Raw genomic sequence first — 24,616 nt, 5'->3', positions numbered from 1 at the left:
TGATAACATCATTATTACTGTTAATGAAGATCACACTCAATTTAATTTTGCATTATTTTTGAAAATCTGCATGAGGCCAGAAGTAAGTACGATAAGAGAAAAAAATAGCTCATATAAGCAACATAATTATATGTATAGCCACACTGGTCAAGATATGGTAGGTCTATTGGTAATTATAACTTAAAGGGATGTGTTTTACCTGTACTACCCAAGACGTCACATACTGTTGGGAAGGATCCCAATCGGCAATATCTGTAAAAAGGTGCTATGTGTATGTAAGAATATGTGCATGTTGGATGGTGCCTTTACTACTACAATGCATTGCCTGCTTGGGAAACACTAATGTGGTTAAAGATTAACTGTGCAGTGCTTGATTCATAAGCATGCAAAGACGTGAGATACTGATTAGAGCACTTCTACTATTTTTCTGAATCACAGATTATCACTGTCATGACAATCGACAGTGCAGCATTGCCCAATCAGATCTGGTGATAATAAACTCATCGAATCACAAGCCTTATCTTAAAGAGTCATTTCATAACAAATGCTGATCCCCCCCCCCCCCCCCCCAAAAAAAAAATCTTCACAGACAGGACAAATACAACTATTTCTACACAGGGCATGCCCCTTAACCCATTAAGCAGTAAAACCATCATCTCCATACTCTCACTGATTGTCATTGTTGTTACACATACTCATCCAGTCTGTGAAGATACACACAGACACACACACACACACACACACATACACACACACACACAGACACACACACACACACACACACACACACACACACACAGACACACACACACACACACACACACACACACACACACACACACACACACACACAGACACACACACACACACACAGACACACACACACACACACACACAGACACACACACACACACACACACACACAGACACACACACACACACACACACAGACACACACACACACACAGACACACACACACACACACAGACACACACACACACACACACACACAGACACACACACACACACACACACACACACACACACACACACACACAGACACACACACACACACACACACACAGACACACACACACACACACACACACACACACACACATACACACACACACACAGACACACATACACACACACACACAGACACACATACACACACACACACAGACACACATACACACACACACAGACACACACACACACACACACACACATATATATATATATACATGTATCTTTTTTTTTCTGGGGGGGTGACAAGAATATGTTACAGCAATGGTTATTATTACATGTTCTATGATCTGATTCTTCTACTTTTACAAGGTGTGGATATTGTAAATATGGTATACAATGTTCTAAGGCAATCACTGCTATACATTTTGGATCAGAAGTGTAACTAGTACAGACAAAGGGGAGCACTGCCTTCGGCACAAGCAGTTAAGGCACTGTGATCAGCAATGCGAAAGTGAAAGCACAGGCATTGTTGACTGCCAGGTTAATTCAGTAAAAGAATCACCATGCTATCATTAAACAGCAGTGCCTCTTTATGTGAATTCAGATAGGCTGATCAGACAATTCTGCCAGTCTGTCGTGTGTCATTCTCCAAGTCCATTAACGAATGTCATACCTTTACTTTTCTAAGTCATGTGATAGATATTAATTCTACAAATTCAGTGTTCACTTTTCCTTTTCTCTTGGCTTTCTAGGATTGTCCTCAATATTACAGACCATGTTAATTCTTCTTTTTCTGGACACCCTTTTTTGACATTTTTATAAAGGACTTTTTTTTTTGCTAAAATATGTGGACATTGATGTCAGAGTTTTCCTCATTTGCTGGCATGTCTCCCAACCTCTGACCACAAGATATCTGGACAAAGTATAAAATAATGGGGGGAGGCCCAGAAATAGGGACAGAGTTTAAATATTGATCTTATAAACTTAGAAAGTTGCTAGAATAACAGAATTTGTGTCACCATGCATTTCTGGTAGGATATAAAGTATGAATCTCAAATGTATGTCACTATTTAATGATTTTAATCCTCAGGGATTTGCCAGAAAAACTCATGAGGAAAAGACCAAAAATTTGAAGCACAAATCTGAATATTCTGCAAAAATAGACAACAAATTAAAAAAAACAAGGATCTTACACTTAGACAATCATAGGGGTGGTATAGAATGAAAAGGAGTGGTGGACAGTTGATGGAAGTGGTGCCTCATGTCACTATGAAACACCAGAGCAGCTAATAAAATAGGCTGATTGTTCCCTTGAAGGCTTAATGACAAAGGCCTGCTAGTTTAGGGACAACCCAGGTTACTACAGAAGATGTCAAGTGTTCCCAATGTGTGTGTCCAAGTACCTTTTTACCCCAGCAGTCAGCATCCCCCAGATGTGTCATCCCATTATGACTGATGTCCCCCACTCTCAACTGTCAGCAAAGGAGCCTTAATAGCCCTACTGAGAAGCAGACATGGAGGGCACAAGGCCCCATCACAGAATGTCCCCTTCTAAGACACAGATATGGAGGCCCTAATAGTACAGCAGTAGCTCAGGAGAATATGTCCACACCTTCTACTGTTCCTCAAGAGGACATGCATATGGCAGGCACAGTGGCAAATGATAAAATGCACATAAGACATGAAGACCACTGCTATTTTACCATGGTATAGTAGGCAACACCTACATACACCCCCCCTTGCATGAATTATTGCCTGTAGAAACAATCTCTGTGGCATCTGACAGCACTCATGAATCATAATGCTCCAGCAACCACTTACTGAAGTCCTTGTGCAGGAAAAATAGTAAAATCCTACTTTACCTGGCACACCATACTGGACCCTGACATTTGCAAGAGACAGAGCAGCTATGATCATTCAGTTGTTCCAGTTGCAGAGCAGTATGGATGCATGCTTCTAAATCATGTGCCACCCATCATGCTCTGTACCACGGCATAATGTGCATTACCCATCCTGATGTATGAGCTTAGACATCACATGTCTTATGCTAGAAAGTACTTGCATGGCTTATACCACAAGGTGTGGCTGTCATAGTGCACAGATAAAGCTATTCAAAGTCAGTGGTGCTATCTCAGCTGTTTTGTCGACTTTCTGCAATACGTGCTCTGTGTTACCAGCATACAGTGCACACTCATCATGTAGTGCAGAACCGCTTTCATCAATTTCACACATATGAATGGCTCTTATTGCAAATTATCTTGCCTTCTGTACATATTTATAAACGATATAACTACACTACTTATTTCACAAACTTTAGCATAAATACCACCAATGTACCCTGAAGCATACTAGTACATAATGTACATAATTTGCTTAACTTACTTTATATAATTTAGTGTAATTCACTCTAAATTTCAGTATATATTACTTTCAACGTTTAACTGTGACACAGAATTAAGTTTGAGCATCTATTTATCTTATTCTGAATATACAGATGCATATAACCATTTGCAATTCTAAGGCACAGAAAGAATACAGATGGTTTAGCTCAGGCTAGCACATATCAAAGAGTTTAATATATAAATAACATGCTACATATACCCAATATGCTTCATTTATATGAATATGTGCTTGACCACAGTGTACACTACTACAAGATTTTTGAATTTTCAGGGCAATGTCTCTTTTTACATTCGACTTTGCAAAAGCTAATACCTCCGTGGAACCACTCCTTTATAACTAATGTTGATTTTTTGTACATGCATACTTTGCAAATCTGCTGAACTTCACAAAGCTACTGTGCATTTGTGATACATACATTATGCCACATTTTCTTCTTTCTGTATGTAACACTGTTCTCTTGACATCTGGGTGTCCGTTACTGATTTCTAGATGTTGCTATTGTTTTATTCTTAAATGTGTAAGTAGGTCTGTGTTCTGATATCTGTTACATTCAGCAATACACTGAAATCTCAAGACTAGAATGCAGAGTCCAAAAAATAATAAAAAAAGACCAGTGTGTTGTGTCCAACACTGCCTTGGTTGTACTGCTACACTGCTTGGTTCTACTGCTACACTGACTTGGTTGTACTACTACACTGGCTTGGTTGTACTGCTACACTGCTTGGTTCTTCCGCTACACTGGCTTAGTTCTACTGCTACACTGGCTTGGTAGACCACTACACTGGCTTGGTTCTTTTGCTACACTGGCTTGGTTCTACTGCTACACTGGCTTGGTTCTACTGCTACAGTAGCTTGCCATTTACCATCTTCTTGCTCTGCTACTATTGCTGTGACCTTCACAGCATGTCCTTTATGGTGTTGTCCAGCTACACTGCCAGTTTTGTTTCAAAACTGTGTTGTGTGGTGTGTTACACACAACAAATACTTGGATGCAAATGCCAGGAATATACTGCAGTGACTACACTGAATAGGTCTCAACAGGTGATTCTACACTTCAGAAGTCTGAATAAATGTTCCACAATGCTTCAGACATTAGTATAGGCAGTTTTATAAGCTCTTTCATCCTGGGTCTGTGGATGGTGAATCAAAGTCATTACTCATGGATGCAGATCATATCTAAGATTGCCTGTGACACGTATGATACCGCTTCATATATGGCCTGTTCCTAGCATGCATCATAAGTAAGAAACCACAAGACCTAACTACAAACCAGTAAAACAAAAAAATAAAACTGCTCAAACTTTGGAAACAATCAATATCACTCATGAAACCTGCAGTAAAAATAAAAAGTTTATTTATATATATATATATATATATATATATATATATATATATATATATATATATATATATATATATATATATATATATAAATCCAGCCACTGGGGATGCACAAGCCAGTGCATTTCTTTGTGCCGGTCCCAAGCCCAGATTAATGGGGAGGGTTGCATCAGGAAGGGCATCCAGCATAAAATGTGGCCAAATTATTCATGTGGACACCAGTAAATATTTACAGACTGGATTGGTCGAAGCCTGGGTTAACAACGACCACCACCAGTACTGTTAGTCAACAGGGTGCTAGTGGAATTTGGGCTACTGTTGGCCAAAGGAGGAGAGGCAAAAGGCTAGGACTGTGGTAGTGAGGATCGAAACTTTGAATGTTGGCAGTATGACTGGTATAGGAAGAGAGCTAGCCGATATGATGGACAGAAGGATGGTTGGTATATTGTGTGTGCAAGAGACCAGATAGAAGGGGAGTAAGGCTAGGTGTATTGGAGGTGGGTTCAAATTGTTTTATCATGGTGTGGAAGGGAGGAGAAATGGCGTAGGAGTTATCCTGAAAGAATAGTATGCTAAGAGTGTTGTGGAGGTTAAACGAGTGTCACACAGAGTGATGTTTATGAAGCTGGAAATTGATGGTGTAATGATGAATGTTGCTAGTGCATATGCTCCACAAGTTGGGTGTGCGATGGATGAGAAAGAAAAATTTTGGAGTGAGTTGGATGAAGTTGTGATGACTGTACCCAAGGGTGAGAGAGTGGTGATTGGAGCAGATTTCAATGGGCATGTTGATGAAGGGAACAGAGGGGATGAGGAAGTGATGGGTAGGTATGATGTTAAACAAAGGAATGCAAAAGGTCAGATGGTAGTGGATTTTGCAAAAAGGATGGACATGGCTGTGGTGAATATGTATTTTGACAAGAGGGAGGAGCATAGGGAGACATACAAGAGTGGAGAAAGATGCACACAAGTGGAATATATCTTATGTAGGAGGGCCAGTTTGAAGGAGACTGGAGACTGTAAAGTGGTGACCAGAGAAAGTGTATTTAGGCAGCCTAGGATGGTGGTTTGTAAGATAACATTGGTGATCAAGAAGAGGAGGAGGAGTGTGAGGGCAGCACCAAGGATCAAATGGTGGAAATTGAAAAAGGATAATTGTGAGGTGGATTTCAGGGAAGAGTTAAGACAGGCACTGGGTGGCAGTGAAGAGTTACCAAATAGCTGGGTAACTACAGCAGAGCTAGTAAGGGAGACTGCTAGAAAGGTGCTTGGTATCACATCTGGACAGAGGAAGGACGACAAGGAGACATGGTGGTGGAATGAGGAAGTACAGGAGAGTATACAGAGAAAGAGGTTGACAAAGAAGAAGTGGGATTGTCAGAGAGATGAAGAAAGTAGACAGGAGTATAAGGAGATGAGGTGCATGGCAAAGAGAGAGGTGCAAAGGCTAAGGATAAGGCATATGAAGAGTTGTATGAAAGGTTGGACACTAAGGAGGGAGAAAAGGACCTGTACCGATTGGCTAGACAGAGGGACCGAGCTAGGAAAGATGTGCAGCAGGTAAAGGTGATAAAGGATAATGAGGGAAACATACTTACAAGTGAGGAGAGTGTGTTGAGCAGATGGAAAGAGTACTTTGAGGGGTTAATGAATGAAGAGAATGAGAGGGAGAGAAGGTAGGATGATGTGGGGATAGTGAATCATGAAATGCAATAGATTAGCAAGGAGGAAGTAAAGATAGCTATGAAGAGGATGAAGAATGGAAAGGCTGTTGGCCCAGATGACATACCTGTGGAAGCATGGAGGTGTTTAGGTGAAATGTCAGTGGAGTTTTTAACCAGATTGTTTAATGAAATGTTGGAAAGTGAGAGGATGCCTGAGGAATGGAAAAAAAGTGTTTTGGTACCTATTTTTAAGAATAAGGGTGATGTGCAAACCTGTAGTAACTACAGAGGGATTAAATTGATCAGTCACAGCATGAAGTTATGGGAAAGAGTAGTGGAAGCTAGGTTAAGAAGGGACGTGATGATTAGTGATCAGCAGTATGATTTCATGCCGGGAAAGAGCACTACAGATGCGATGTTTGCTCTGAGAGTGTTTATGGAGAAGTACAGAGAAGGACAGAAGGAGTTGCATTGTGTTTTTGTAGACTTAGAGAAAGCATATGACAGGGTGCCTAGAGAGGAGTTGTGGTATTGTATGAGGAAGTCAGGAGTATCAGAGAAGTATGTAAGAGTGGTACAGGATATGTACGAGGGTAGTGTGACAGCTGTGAGGTCTGCAGTGGAAGTGACGGATGAGTTTAAGGTGGAGGTGGGATTACATCTAGGATCAGCTCTGAGCCCTTTCTTATTTGCAATGGTGATGGACAGGTTGACAGACGAGATCAGACAGGAGTCCCCGTGGACTTTGATGTTTGCAGATGGCATTGTGATCTGCAGCGAGAGTAGGGAAAAGGTGGAGGAGACCCTGGAGAGATGGAGATATGCTTTAGAGAGAAGAGGAATGAAGGTCAGTAGGACTAAGAAAGAATATATGTGCGTGAATGAGAGTGAGGATAGAGGAATGGTGAGGATGCAAGGAGTAGAGGTGATGAAGGTGGATGAGTTTAAATACTAGGGATCAATAGTACAGAGTAATGGTGAGTGTGGAAGAGAGGTGAAGAAGAGAGTACAGGCAGGATGGAGTGGGAGGAGAAGAGTGTCAGGAGTGATTTTTGACAGACGAGTACCAGTAAGAGTGAAAGGGAAGGTCTACAAGAGGGTAGTGAGACCAGCTATGTTATATGGGTTGGAGACAGTGTCATTGACAAAAAGGCAGGATTTAGAGCTGGATGTGGCAGAGTTAAAGATGTTAAGATTTGCACTGGGTGTGACGAGGGTGGACAGGATTAGGAATAAGTATATTAGAGGGTCGGCCTAGATTGGAAGGTTTGGAGACCAAGCCAGAGAGGCAAGATAACGTTGGTTTGGACATGTGCTGAGGAGGGATGCTGAGTATATTGGGAAAAAGATGCTAAGGATGAAGTTACCAGGTAACAGGAAAAGAGGAAGGCCTAAGATAAAGTTTATGGAAGTGGTGAGAGAGGACATGCAGGTGGTTGGTGTAACAGAGCAAGATGCAGAGGACCGTAAGAAATGGAAACAGGTGATCTGCTGTGGCAACCCCTAACAGGGAAGAGCTGAAAGATGATGATGATATATATATATATATATATATATATATATATATATATATACAAACACACACACACACACACACACACACACACACACACACACACACACACACACACACACACACACAATAAAATCATTAATGATTTTAGAGGATATATATTAACTTTTTATTTTTACTGCAACTTTTATAACTGCCTGGTTGCAAGTATATGGGTTAATTACATGCTGTCTTTTTAAATGGTTTAAATGAGGTAAATGCAACATGTAATTTCTATGCTATTTAAACTGTGGTACTGGAAAAGGGATTTGTCTGAAGAAGTTTTATACTATATAAAATGAAAGCACTTGCATGGCTTTTATGTGGTTTATTTTACTTACTAATGTGGAATGAAAGTATTAATTTTATTTTGAACATTTCGTGAGTAATATTGTCTCCGAAGTTCAAACAATTTTATTTTTTTGTTTTACTGGTATGCATTGTAACTATGTATATAGTCCACTCTGTCTGAAAGGTTTGTGTGCCTACACATCAGCTGACCCTTTGAGAAGTCCATTTGCAGAAACCACTGGTGGAGTTTTGACATGCGTCAAATGTTGAATTGTGTGAATTGTCCAGGTGGTGAACCAACATATTCTAGATAATGCCTTGGGAAATACAGATCACCTGGCAGTTCAGACAGGGGTACCCATTTATGTACCTCTATGCATTTAGACACAGAGGGACCTCAATGACAGCATGGATACAATCTATAGCATCTATGAACTCAGCCTTGTACAGTGCACGGATAGTTCTATTTTCTGGTGTCTGCAGGAACCAGATATGCTCCTGCACATGTTATAGAATAATACTAAGGAATGTGTTAAATATTCATTATTCAGAAGCCTAGAATATTCCTAACATATAGCTTTTAATTTATAGGAAGGTTTCTGTCACTACGTAGGTCAATGCTACACATAATGTTTTGTCACCACATAACCATCAATTATTTCAGTGGTAACACAGTTTGACTACATCCCTTGGCATACCCCTGTCCACTCTGAAGTGACCTGTCAGATGTGAACAGCTGCTGGTATTGTTGCTACCAGTGCTGGTGGGTGTGACTTGAAGCAATGCCAGCACTGGCACCAATGGATGCTGCCAGACCTACTATTGAGCTATTGCTGCTGCTATGCTTAACTTGGCCTCATTCATGTTCTTTGTAAATCACAGCATTCACAATAGGGAGGTGTGGGCATATAGTGATGCATTTTAATCCTCTCTGCACAGGAATATCATACTGACTCCTGGCATGTGAACATCATGTGTTGCTCATTTACATTGGCTGTCTCATTCACAGGTGACTAAATCCTCACTTGCATTTGCTGCATGTTATGCAGTTTTATTAATTTCACTTTCACAAAACCTAAGTTTTGTCATCACTCCCTGCACATGGCCACTTCCTATGCTATTTTGCATTATTCATTGCATTACCCATCTATGTATTCCAGTCACTCCTTTCATAAAACAATAAGCATTTACAGAAGTCTAAAATTTGCAGAGATTTCACTTGGCAAATTATCAGCATTTTATATTACATTAAATAAAGTATTCCTATGCAGACTATTTTCTATTGTAGTACTTTGCATAACTTTTTCTTGTGTTTATGAATTTGCATTGTAGGAGATCTGTGACTTTCGTATGATTGCTCCCGTAAATAATGTCTCAGCATAGTTTTCATCTACTGGTGAAAGAACTATATAAAGGTTAAAGAAAATCCTTTCCAAGTAGCTCATATACTGTCTCTATAACTGCAGCAGTTCTTAAAGTAGTAGCAGTCACAGACGTACAAATTAATTTATATTTTCTAATGTGAATAATACCACTTTGTATCTAAAATGTCTTTAAATGATAGTGAAAAGCTCACCAGTGCCTAGGTCTGTTATAATTTGGCATCAGGTCATCTTTGAGTAACCCTGAACATTTTACCTTAAATTTGCAGATTTAACTTGTGACATAAGCCCAGTTGTCACTTTGTAAAGAATATAGTTAAATTTATGCAGACAAATCCTGACATATGATGGCTTCCAACCAGACATTAGAGAGCATTAAAAAGAATGTGGTCCCAAAGGCTATGTATTACAGTACCAAGTTATTGGCAAGTAAAGTGTGTAAACATTAAACTTCTTTGTCTGCTTATGAGCTATTACCACCCCCTACCGATTCTGCCAATATCAAATTATTTACCTTTCTGACCCTGAGGCACCAGGTGCATGCCAGTGATTCATAGCACTACACTGTGTTTTTTCATGAATGCTGACACTCTTAGGATTTACTGACAGCTGCTTTTGATCCATTTCTTTGCAGTACAGCTCTGTAATAGATTACATAACATAGCTGACATCTTCAAACTATTGTAGTATGAAGGTCAAAAAGAAATGGCTTTAGGTATTGTATGTGGTAATCAGGTACTGGAAAGAAATAAATGACTGCATGACAGCTTAGGAAAACATTACCCATAGAACTAAGGCTGACCTTTACTTTTATGTATTTGTTTATCTTTTTAACTTTTTTGTCAAAGCTAAAATTTGACATTCATTCATGTTTAGTAAAGTTCTCTTCCTTGCGGCTACATCATAACTTTATTTTAATCATAATGTGTGTGTGTGTGTGTGTGTGTGTGTGTGTGTGTGTGTGTGTGTGTTACACATTATCGTGTATAAATTGTAGATAGTTATTAATAAAACTTTGCTAGAAGATAAACCTCTAGAAAAAAAAAAAAAAGCCTTTTTCTATATTTTATCAATGAAAAAGTGAGTGTGAAAGGGAGAAAGCAGACAAGGGGTCTGAAAAATATTTTATTCGGTCACTTACTGATTGACATAGGATAGCTGTTCTTGGGCAATATAGTTCAAGATTCATAATCATAAATATTGTACCATTGGGCTTTATTAATAAATATCTTACTTAGACTTTGAAATGCAAAAGTAATTAGAGTTCTGCAATATATTGTACTGATAATATACTCTTCCATATATACACAATGCAGTCATACTCTGAATATGATGACACTTCTCCACAGTGTTTTTTTGATGGAAGGCTGAGGGGATGGAAGCAGTTTTTATATCTCAAAAACAGATATCTGCTAGCATCTGCAATTAAAGGTATTACAAATCCGAGAAGTGATTTTTTTTTTACATTTTCTATGTTATAGGGTTCTGATGAGCTTAGATAAGTAATAAGAAGTGAAAATGAAAAAGCTGCAAGCCAAATGCATTCTCGTGTGCAAGTAGGTGATTTTTTTTTGAAAATAAGAAATGGTAGCCATATCAGTTAATGTATACTGAGGGTTAAGTACTGTAAGATTAGTTCTAGAAAACACTACTAATACACAGCTATGAAAATCAAACACAGTGCTCATCCACATTTTGATGTGTCATGGCATAAATAAGCTAATACATATCATTGTTCAAGTGGGCTGCTCTCTGATGTTTTCATACACTTCTGTGTTATTGTCTGGTGTAACTCCTTTAACTGAGTGGACCATAACAGACAGTTGGAAGTTGTTAGAGAAATGGAACTACTGGTTTTCCTTATCTGAATTCTGAGGAATTTGTATGCAGAAGAAGAAGCCACCATTAGAAATGATTATGGTAAAGTGGTCAAGTTCAAGACTGGAAAAAGAGTAAAACAAGATTGCATATCTCTACATACGTATTCAATGTTTTTTCTAAATATGCTACACAAAATGCTGGATCAGACAAATCAGATGTTGAAATCAAAGCTGCTGAAATATTAACGTTACCTATGCAGACGATAGCACTTTAATGGATAAACATGAGAAGGAGTAGAAGAGGTTGTTAGGGAACAAGAAAATAGAAAGTGCAAGAAGCAGCCTATTGTTCAACATCCGAAACTTAAAGACTAAAATATGTCAAAGAGCACTTTTTAGAATTTACACATAGATAGGGAAGAAGTGGACAATGTAAACTATCTCCTGGTTTAACAGTCATCTATCTGACAGACAGCAACCTCTCCAATGGCAAGATGTACTATCTCCTCTATGTCCCACTTCCATAGGTGTACCTCAAGGCTCAATACTGGGCCCACTTCTTTTCTCAATTTTCGCAAATAACCTACATACCTCCACCCAACAAGTCACACTTGTACAGTATGCAGATGACTCGACACCTATCTGCTCAGCCCCATCTCTTTCGACCCTACAGCATCTGGCTCAAGAAACATTTTCTGCTGTTGAAAGTTGGATCACTGACATCCAAACTCATTCTTAACCCCAACAAAACTAAATGACTCTTGTTTGCTCCTAATAAATCCAAATATACTCCCCTAACTTTCTCTATCACATCCAGAAATGGCACTCTCATCTCTCCATTAACCCATACCAAACTCCTCGAGGTAGAAATAGACAAAAATCTTTTCTTTGATGTTCATATAGCTCAAACTATACAAAAGGTTCACAAAAAATGGGAACACTTTATAGACACAAGGATTTCCTCACTGATAAAGCAAGAATCACTTTAGTCCAAACTCTCCTTCTGTCCACACTCATGTATGCAGCACCAATACTCACCCATATTAGAAAAACTGATCTTGACAAAATTGAGTCATCTTACAAAAAAATTGCTAAATTTGCTAACAATTCTACCCTCAGAACCCATCACTGCTAGCACTAAGAGATATTCAATGGCTCGGATTTCCTCAACTACTCACCTACCAACATCTAAACAGTGCTTTTAATATCCTGAACTACCCTGACAAAATTCAAGCACTAAAACAACTGCTCTCACACTATTCTATTAATAATCCCCTCTGTTCTGCTAGTAAATCTCTCCTCTGTATCACTAGTGCAAGCAATACTGCAGGTAAATCTCTATACTCTCATGCCATAGCTAAAACCTGGAATAAGCTCCCCCCCTCCAGAACTTCCACCACAACTATCACGCAATTCAAAAAATTACTTAAATCACATCTCATGAAAACCTGGATTTGCCCATGTATAACATAACAATCACCTCATTACTTATCCAGCCTGTCTCTTTCTTGTTCTACCCATTATTAAGCTAATACAGAATACAGGTCTTGATCTATAAACTTGTAACCTACTAAGACAGTTAATCTCATCCTTTGGTTATCGTACATCTCTCCATTCATTAACACTCTCTGTATTTTGATATTGTTGTATCCAACTGTGGAACTAGTTCTTTCAAAACAGCTATTTCTCAGCATTTTTAAAGTGAATATCTCTACTTTTAAAATTTGTTTATTTTTTCTTTCTGTATTTTGATATTGTTGTTTTTAATTGTGGAGATTTTCTCCCTGGGCATCCACTGAAAATGGACCTAGTCCAGTTGGATTAGCCCAGTTAACAAATGTAAAATGAATAAATAATAATAAAATAAATAAATATTTTTATTTTCCTGTGTTCAAAGTTCTCTTCAAATGGTTATTGTATCCATGAAATTAAAAAGATGCTTGATTTTGGAAGGAAAGATGTGAATAATCTGACAACGATTTTAATGACCAAAGATAAAACATTATGAACAAAGGTCCATGCAGTCAAACCTATAGTTTTGAGAATTCAATAAACTACAAGAATATCAAAAAGGGAATTGTTAAGAAAATAAATCTAAAATGCTTACTGGAAGACTTAATAGTAAAGTTAAAACTCCAATACTGCTATACAACACAAAAACACAATTCACTACCCCGAATACTGATGATAGGAAATATCAAAGGGAAAATGAGAAGGGTAATAAAGACAAGGATGGATAGACAGCATTACTGAAGTATTGAAAATGAATCTGCAATCATTTAAAACAAAGTAGTCCTAGACAAACAGGTTTTGCATGCTAAACTATTTGAGATTAAGCATTGTTGGATTCCAGTAAATTACTAAACAATAACAGAAAATAATCCATTCTTACCTTTCCAATATTCAAATTGATCCATATATATTTCAGATGACTATTAGCTCACAAAGCTTAATTAAACCAACATGAATGCTTTGCTACAAGAATCAAGATGATACTACGCTGGAGACACCGTCCTTTGCATTATGTGTCAATATTTGCTTTGGTCTGAAATGTAGAAAGAACCAGATTATAGGGGCTTCACAATAAAACATGTGTTGTACATGTCTACAGATCACCAATATCACAGCCTACTGGAAATAAATAGAATTTCTGTTGAGCTTAAGTTTACTTGAAAAAGGGTAAGACTCCCTGTCTGAATTCTCTCTTCCTGTAATTAGTTGTACAAATACAAAATGGTTGCTTACAATATGTTTCTCATATCATTGTTATCTAGTTAGTTTTATGAAACATAATCCTGCTAAATGTTTCTTGTTCTTATCTCATTTAGTCATCTAGTATTTGTGTCACTAAAGAGTTCTTTCAATAATGTAATGATGTTTCCTGTCTGTGAGTTAAGAATATAAACATTGTTCTCTGAAACATGACCTGCGTCACTAACAGAAAAGCATTTGTGGGTCACTCCACATACCTTATTAACAAATAAGTAAGTAAATATCATCAAGTAAATGAACTACACATTGAAAATAAGACTAATAGTTAAGTATCTAATTGATATTTATGTGTCCAAGCAGAGTCCAAGCATAGTCATTCATTTATTCCATTAAGTGCTCAGTTTAAGAGGCTCCAAAGTCAAAGTGTTCTTCTTGGAGTAATCTCTGACACCCAACTACCTCTGTTTATTTAGTTTCTGAATTCTAGAGTTTAAATGGGGCAGAAAAGGGGTCTTGCCTCACATTTTGTTGCTGATAAAAGCAAGTCTCTTTTTTTAACTATGCTATCATTTTTTTCTAAGTATAGTTTCTACAGGAAGTGCAGCCTTTCCGTTTTTCAGCAGCAGGAATTTGGAAGTATATATAATCTACAAGGTGAAATACAACACGCCATTTCAGATTATCAAAGGCATAGTTGCAGTCCTAAAAAAATAAATATATATGGAAAACAGGGAGACATGGATAGTATGCCCACGCATCACAGACATTAAATAACCACATGTCTCAAAAGGTTTACCACCATAATTTTGACAATGTTTTGTGCAAGTAATCACTTATTCGAAAAACATTGTTGAAATTAACGTTAGTGAACAAGCATAACTACCACTTGAAAAAATATCAAAAGTTCAAATTTGAACTGTTGACATTTTTTTGAACTTACCTCAACATCCGTTGCCATTCACAACACCACACTCTCCGCTAATTATATATACTAACTCAGAGGACATACTACAGTGAAGGATGCCGAAGTCACAAAAGAGTGAATGCACATTAGCATTCGCTCTTTTGTGTCTTTAGCATCTTTTGGTTTACTAATACGAACCACTGAAAGCATCCTTTCGCACATCTGTCATCACAGATGTGCAGGTCAATAATATGATGGTAAACTGTCTCAAAAAGATAAGAACAGTCCGTCCTGGTGTGTAACGTTACGTTTGGCACTAAATTCTTCAAACTTTTAACAAGTAACTATCCCTTAATATAGTTTCCTAATCCATATGACATATAATGCCATCTGTGCAACATACATTATTATTATTGAATAGACATTTTTTTAAATCCTATTTTAAATTCCTCCATGTTCCCTGGCAGCATCTGTTGAAAAGTTTAGGGAAAGTTTTCAATCCCAAATGCAAATTGTTCCACCTCATTTGATGATGACAGGTCTTATAAGATCACCAGATTGCCCTATATGGCTTTTCATAATATCCAGCAATGTGCTACCAGTTTTCTGCTAGTTGGGAATTTAACAAATCCTTCAATGGGAGACTGGACGAAGTTTTTTTTTTTTTGCTATTTGAGAGAAAAGATAAGTGAAGTTAATAATATAATCCATTGATCTATTGGGTTACACAGTTTGCTGAAATGACACTGAGCCTTGATAAATTATAGACCTGTCAATATCACTCTTGTTTCTTCCCATGTTATTTTCTAAATCTTTTTTTTTACTTTCTACCTTAGCCACCCCCTAGCCCTTCTACTTTGGTCACACACTCTCTCTCTCCTTCTATCTTAGTTTAAAGGTGTAATAACTGATATGCATCTTTGCTGCTGAGTACTAAGTATCACTGTCTCTTTGCACTAAAATAGAGCCCATCTTTTGTATAGCGGTAGCCTGTCTGTCAGTCTACCTGCAAGACTCCAAGTTCTAAGTCCCTATCCCATGTACATAGAAAGCCATTTGTGATCCATCTTAATTCTGTATTTCCTCTGTGAGTCTTGGCTGCTGGTATAAACATGTCTTTGCCAACTTGTGCTATTGCTTGCTGCCACCTCAGCTGTCCCCCCTGGCAGTTTATTGGTGCTTATATTCACTATATCTGTGCATTCTTCCTAATTAGCTGCTGGTATAAACATCTCTCTGCCAACTCCTGCCCCTGATTGCTGCTTCCTCACTGTCTCCTCTGAGACCTGTCGGTGCTTATATAGTACACATGCATCCATCCCTCCTCCTTAATGATCATTTTGGTAACCTCCACCAATATTTTACACAGCCTAAGTGTCAAGAGTAATCCCACTTAAGTCAGTCTCCCCTTTTTCACTTGACTTGACTTCTGGGGTTGTTTGCCACTGAGTCTGCAGTCAGCAAAGTCCTCTTCTCTTTCTCCATGCTAGCTGTTCTGTCTTTTGCTTCCTGCACTGTGCTGCTTCCTCTTCTGTCTGTAATATGTCCACCTCCGCATCCACCATTCTCAGTGTTTCTTACCGTCTGTGCTCATTAAATGTTTTCTAACTATTTGTTGTTGTTGTGTCTTTTGGCTTTTCCTGGTTAGGGGTCGCCACAGCGGAACTCCGGTCCGCTAATGATTGGTAGTTGATTTTTACATGCCGAGTTACCAGCCCTGACGCACAACCTTCAATGAAGGTACGCCCATTCACGCATGTCTCCACGCAGAAGACACTCTAGCTGAGAATCAAACCGGACAGCCTCTTACTGTGAGGTGACATTTAAATTTTACCTCATCCCTGCTATGATTCTTTATAGGATGTCTCCAGTGTTCTGTCTATTTTAAACTCCACCTCTTCAATCTGTCTAGCACTGCCCTGCCCACTTGCCTTCTCCCAACTTTGTGGTGTTGGTTTCTGCCTAATGACCTTTGCTTCCATCTCATCTCTTTTCATTGATCACTGATCTTTGCATCTCATCTTACACCCAGGTTTCTTTTTCCTTATCCTCCTGCCCATGGCTGCATCTCTAACATCATTCATTCCCTTTACACTATCCTACACCACTTGTCTGCACTACCCAGTTGTGTCCTGTGATATTTTCCTAGCAATGTTTCCAATTCTATCTTTGAAATGAACAAGGCATAAAATTTTAAACCTTACTCTTCCTATCTTTGGGTATACTTATTTTTGCAGCACAAGTCTCCATAGAGGTAAGGTAAGAAACATTTCATGTAGAATTATGCTTCAGTAATCTCAAAGACAGAAACTGCTGACAGTAAGTTTATTATGCGTGTATAGTGTGTGTACATAAACTTTTTATATTGACCAATACTACTAAATAATTTCTAGTTGAACTACATGGTAATTAGTTTTATTAAGTTTGTATCAAGTGTTTGTATATATTCTAAATATACTACTATTACAAGATTTTTCCTGCATTTGTGTAGTATATACTCCAAATGTGTACCTTATAATGTACTATATTCCTATTTGTTTTTCATGTGGAGCTTTTCCCCACAGGCCTCCACTGAAAATGGGCTTATGGGCTTTCCTGGTAAACACATGCCAATAAATAAATACATATATCTTTTCACTTGTACTTGCATAGTTCTATAGTTTTGGTAGATAACATTTCCACTCTGATACAATGCCAAATCAGAAGGTAATAATTAATAAACAATAACATTAACTGTATTCTAAATGGCATTAAGCTTATAATGCAACTGAATTCTTTGGAAACTGTGTATGCCACGTGACATGCAAATCACCAAAGGTAGCTCATTTGGTTTTAACAGTATATATGCCTTTCCTTTGTATAACACCAGAGTAACTAGCATACGGTGTCACGGGTGTGTAGCTTCTTTGTACATTGCATCACCCTGCATACACTCGTCACTTTCATGGATGCCCAAGCTCACTGACTCCAACCATAGACCCGATCTGTGGCATAGCTAACAAAAGGACTTGTGGTATATAAAATACCAAGTTTGAGGATGCTACCTTCACCAAAGATCCACTAGAATGAAACTGCTCGTGATGTCATAGCATCTCCTTCATGCTTGTCCAAGGTATATGTATGCCTACTTCATCCTTCCTAAGCTGTGTCTAAAGTAAGAGTGAAATCAAGCCAAGCAAGCAAGCAGCACACTGCACAGTCATTGCTGTAAGAAATCATCCTAAATGGTCATCACATCCTTACTGCACAAGGATGTGTTCACTTTCCTGAGAATGGCTAAATAAATAAAACAAAACCTCTACATGCAAATAATAACTATATATCAAATGCTCATTATTTCCTTGTTTCTTTCAGTTTTTACATATAATTTCAGACAAAAAAGTGTCCATCTCCTTCTTCTACTTTGTTTTAAATTCACAAATAACCTAGCAGCATGATATGCTTCAAAGGAGTATGTACTTCCTTAATATTATAGGCAGCAACTTAAAATAGCTACCAATACAAAATAATAAGAAACCTATTCAGTTTACAGAATAGTGCACAGTCATTTCTGAAAATTCTGCAATCCTTAATAAAAGAAGCAAGGCCATGCAGGCATGCCAGTTATCTGCCTTAATCTCAGGAATAACAGATAACAGGTTGGTGAATGTTCTGATAAAAATGTCTTATTAAGATTATCCCTATCAACTCTAAATACTTAACTGCAACTCTCAGGGAATCACCTACAACAGCATATCAATAAAACAATATTATTATAGGAATTAAATTTTAGATAACAGACAAAACTATTAGCAAGTGGCCTGTAGCACATAGGTCATGCAGCAGTCACCTATGTGATTCTCTGCATGTATTGCATACTCAGATAAAAAGGGGACATAACATTTGACCTTATGCTGTTATAAAGTACTGCAGTTAATTAAATGCATGGCTTATTAGTAAAAAGTTAATGTAAACAGGTAATGTACATAATGACAGCATCTGCTGCTCATTGGGGGTAGCATTTAAAAGGTGAACATAACCTCTTGCAGGTCAGAAGGCAACAGGTATGTCAGTCCTCATCATATTCATCATTTGCTAAGCCTCTTATCCTGATAATGGTCGGGGTGGTACTAAGCTGAGCCATGTACAACAGTTCACTTATCCTGATAATGGTTGGGGCGGGTACTAAGCTGAGCCATGTACAACAGTTCACTTATCTTGATAATGGCTGGGGCGGGTACTAAGCTGGGCCATGTACAACAGTTCACTTATCCTGATAATGGTTGGGGCGGGTACTAAGCTGAGCCATGTACAACAGAAAGTCTTATTCCAAGCAACAGTCTCCAGCTTATCTGTAGATATCCATGCATTCTCAGAAAATCTCTGAGATAAATTCCACAGGCATATTCCAGATTTGTCTTGGGGCCTCCTGTCAGTGGGCTCAATCTGGTACACCTCCCCAGGAAATGGCTGTGGTGAATCCACACAATGTCCACAAACCAGATAAAGCATCTATTTTCAACATGAAGGAACAGTGGCCATACTCTGAAGGTGTTTCTGTTTGTCAAGATTTTTACTCTGCTAGTCTAGCTACTCTCTGATGGAAACTTATTTCTGCTTTGTGTATCCCTTAAAATAGCTGGCAATTCTGTCAATTGCCAAAGGCTATAACCATACATATGCCTGGGGACATAGAATGCCAGATTTGCTAACAGATTTTTCCTAGCACTTAGCTCGCACTCAGCACCACAGCCTGAAGCGTAATACAGCTGCTGTTGCAACTCATTGCTGTTCTGTCTCTTGATCTCCTCTTTACTCACTTAAGAGCAAGGCCGTAAGATACTCAAGCTTCATCTGCAGCTATTATTGCCTTATGTGCAAACCAAAACTGTCACTTTTCCAGGAGAATATTACAAACTTTGATTTCATTATCTTTAGACTCAGTACTTAATCACACCAATATAGAAGACTGCATTCATTTGAGGCTAAGAGGATGATATAATTTCCAAATAGATAAAATAAAACCCTGCATGTTTTCAGACATGATACTCTTTGGATCATGGTGTATTCCTGATACTTAATCCTTAAAAACAAAATAGGAAGGAAATAGGATACATACTTGGATCTCCTCTACCTACTTTTAATGTAACTGAAGTAACTCTAAAATGTGGATTAAACAGTCACTCCTCAAAGAGTAGACCAGTTTGAGGACCTTGACTGACAATAAGCATGTTTTTGTAAGATTTTCTATTCCTGTTCTCAGTGGCTTAAACATACATATGTATATATATATGGTTCCACTTCATATCATCGAATTACCATTTCATCAAATTGCAACTCATCGAGACCAAATCGTCGAAAACTCATGTCATCGAAAACTCATTTCATCGAATCTCAAATCATTGAAAACTATGAAGCAACTACAAGTAACATCCCAGACACTTTGTACTATGCTTATTCAGGGGGACAAGCCCCCCTGCACCTCCCATGTGGGGGGCTCTGCCCCCCACACCCCCTGTAATTAAATATACCAACTCCAAGGTCGCACTACAGTGGGGTTAGGAAATTACCTTTTTCCCCCACTGTAGTGCGACCTTGGAATTGGTATATAAACGTAGTAAAAACATTGTGGAATGTTATTTGTAGTTGCTTCATAGTTTTCAATGAAAAGGAAAAAAAAAATTGGTTGGTCGTCGCCATGATTTTGCCCTTTTCGCCACTGTAGTGCAATCTTGGAGTTGTTATATTTAGTTAGGTGGGGTATGGGGGGCATAGCCCCCCACCTCATTGGGTGTGGGGGGAGAAGTCCCCAACTTTGCAGTGTTTGAAGTGGTGTGTTGTATCTGATTGGCTTACTGATTTTTTTCCCTAGGAAATAACTCGGTGATCTGGCCATTCACGTAACTTGTACTTCGGTATTTTGGGGTTGATGAAACGGCGGTTGATGTTTTGCCATTTTGATTTCATAATATATACCCACTTGCTCATCAGACTGAATAGCATGAAGTCCTGATCTTGTCTTAAGGCTGCCTAATGACATTCATAGCTATTTTTAACGTTTAATTTTTGTTTGGAATATATATTTTGGGAAATGATGTTCCAGTCATGAATAACATGGGAAATAATTACACTATAATACAATATAGTGCACAGGCTGACACATTAAAGTCAAATTCCATACCAAGTCTGAAAGCAGCTGAATGGTGGTGGTCCAGAATGAAAATATTTCTCACTAGAACAACAAGGATAAAGGCAAATGCTTTGGTTACTTTTTGGGAAGATACGAACCCTGAAGGAATATACTTCCACTTCTGAAATTACTTGTAGTCTGTTTTGTTATTATGCAAAACCTTTAAAATCTTTATTTAGGAAGCTTAGGTCACTGACTATGACCCAACTACTTTTCACTTGTTCATTCTAGGTGATCAGATACAGTCAGACCTTACATCTCAGATTATGAAATCCTAACTGCAATACAGAGAACTGCATACATAAAAAAGGTATTTGTACTCCGGATGATAGAAATAATACTTTCATCCTCTATACAGATACAGACCAGCAGAAAACCTAACAAGGATAGTGATCACCTCATCTTTGGCATAATGGATCACTGTGCATTATCATTGAATTCTTCTGTATGATATGAGAATGTCAGCTGATGGCAGTAATTTGAGCTGGATGTGCAGTATTACATAAACTGTGGGATACACAATTCACCAAACAAGCTAATATTATTTGCTGTTTATGTTCACTTCTTTTAACTGTCACATACAGTTGGAAAGAGTAAAAGTAAAATATCAGTTTGCATTAGAAGTCTCATCTGTTTTTTTTATAATAAGAAGACCTGCGCTAGGAAGAGAACTGTGTTGGATCAGATGCCATCCTAAATATTGACACAACATGAAGAAGTATATAAAAGCAGTGGAATACGTTAACCTGTGGTACAACCTGGTTAAAGATTTTTGGAAATGTTACTAATTATGACAAATTATTACTCAAAGACTAGGTATCACTGACATGATCCCCATTAGATGATATGATCATTTGATTCCATATTTTACTTGCTAACACAAGTAGCTTGACTTAAACACCATAATTCTATTAGACAGACTGGAAACACTACACTGTGTGCGTGTGCTCGCAAGTGTGTGCATGTGTCTGTGTGTGTGTGTGTGTGTGTGTGTGTGTGTGTGTGTGTGTGTGTGTGTGTGTGTGTGTGTGTGTGTGTGTGTGTGTGCCTGTGTGTGTGTGTGTGTGTGTGTGTGTGTGTGTGTGTGTGTGTGTGTGTGCGTGCCTGTTTGTGCGTGCACTTGTGCATGTATGTGTATTTGTGTGAGTGCATGTGATGCTGATGAAAGGTCTAGCTATCTACTTCCATTCACTTCTTACCTGGTAATCTCTGCAGATGGTAGCAGCTACTCACAGCGTCACTATAGGAGTTGGATGTGACTCAGCAGTGATGAATGAATTATTTCTACAAAAGTGATTATCTGGAAACTTTCAAAATACTTGATTAAATCGTAAAAAAGGCTCTACAAGAAATAAATATTCTTATTTGATGAATTATTCTGTAGTACAGACAATGACCTCTGCACCCTTGGCTTATAAATTAAAACTGGAGTTGTAGCACAATTATGGTACTAGCTTTAATATCTTACCCACTGATACGAATCTCTCTGCAATTTCTGGTCTCAGGATGATGACCTAAATATCTGACACTGATTATCCAAGTCCAGCTGGAATTCACTAAGTTACATGTCCACCCGCAGTAACATACTTTATGAAAATTTTCCCTGTTTCATGTAGTAATGTTTCTGTCGCAATTCAGTAGGCAGTAATTTACAACTGCCTTGGAGACATGTTTAGGTTCATAAACTTTGCTATGACATCATACTTTTTTTTCTGTTTAGTTTATAGAATGATTAACTATTTTCAAATTATATGACTACTGATTTAATTTTTTACAGGGAACACAAGTTACACAGCAATCGCATGTACCTAACACCAAAATTGCAATTATATACAACTGTTTAATAGCTGATGTCTGCTGCACTTAGACAAGTAAAAACAAAGGAACTATTGAGTTTTTAATTATATAATGTAAACCTTGAAATACTTTTTAACTTATTACTTAATGCTCAGCAGTTCTCAGTATCAAAAAAATGCTACTGCAATTGAGCCAATCAACTGATCCATTATCGAGAAGCTTCCCAGTCCAGAGGACTGGATTGCTCAAACTACAGTACAGCATTTGGGCAGATGCGGCACTGGTGAGTGTGTCTCCCATGGGATGAGAGATTAAACAAAGATGTTTGCTGCTCAGGTGGATTGAAAAGATCCCATGACATCTATTGAAAAAAGTAAGTGAAGTTCCATGATTCCTTGGACAAATTTTCCATAGTATTAGAAAAAATAATTCAAGTCCACCCCCTGCAAAGAGGCCACTAGCCTAGTGGGACTAACCTGGTCAACAAAAGGTAAGTAAACAAAATAAAGAAGGTGGACAAAAAGGCAGTGGAAATAGTTACTGAGACCTTTCAAATTATGAGAATCTTTGAGAAAGTGTCAGAGATTAATATGCTACGCCATTACAAATCATCTAGTTTTAGATACTTCTTCTTCTTCTTTCGGCTTTTCTCGGTTAGGGGTCACCACAGCGGATCACCTGTCTGCTCATGATTGGCAGTGGAGTTTTAAAGTGTCGAGTTGCCAGCCCGGCACCCAACCTTCCACAGAAGGCACACACATGCACGCACTCATGCCTAGGGCCAATTTAGAGTGTCCAATCCACCTACAGCATGTCCCAGAGGAAACCCATGCGACCACAGGGAGGACATGCAGACTCCACACAAAGCCACCCCAGATGAGAATCGAACCGGAGAACCTCTTGCTGTGAGGCGGCAATGCTAACTGCTGCACCACTTAAAACTCTGCAGTAATGATAAAGAATGATTAAGAAAACAGTATAAATTAGATAACTAGTGGTTAAAGTAGGGCAGATAAATTTCTGTGCTGACCAAGGACAATATGTGCCAGTGAATGGAGAAAAAAAACAGTTACTAAAACTGCAAACTTAAATTAAAGGGTCTAATACAAGTGCATGAAGGTTATGGAGTGATCAGGGAATGTAGGTTTAGGGATCAAGAGGGAGGTTTGGGGTTAGGAGTATGGGGTAAAGGTTCAGGTTAGGGTTTGGGACTGGGTGGAATTCTTAGGGTTAGAGTTAGGGTTTTGGGAGGGATATGTCATTTACTATTTTGGGATTTTTAAGGGTTTTATAACTCACTAGGATCAGGTTACTGGGTGGTAGGGCATTTGCTGTTTGAAGGAAGTGGGAATAAGCATGCAGCCATGAACTAATAGCATGCAAGCACTTTTATAACTCTGTTATTTAAACGTGGCTCTGTGTTGCCTCCTAAACAGCCGAGTAAAAAACCTAGTTTGCATTTTGATAAGCAATGCATTCAAAGAGCTTTGAAGCAGTGTGTTACAATGTATTGTGCCCTAGATATGGAGCAGTAATGCTAGTGGCATACCTTAGGGATTTTGTCTACGTTTTGAGAAACCACTATCCATGTAGATGCAAATGTATTTT

Source organism: Protopterus annectens, chromosome 15.part0, assembly GCF_019279795.1.
Source record: "Protopterus annectens isolate FY-2018-M chromosome 15.part0, PAN1.0, whole genome shotgun sequence".
Taxonomy (NCBI): Eukaryota; Metazoa; Chordata; order Ceratodontiformes; family Protopteridae; genus Protopterus; species Protopterus annectens.
Note: the sequence above shows the minus strand (reverse complement) of the source record.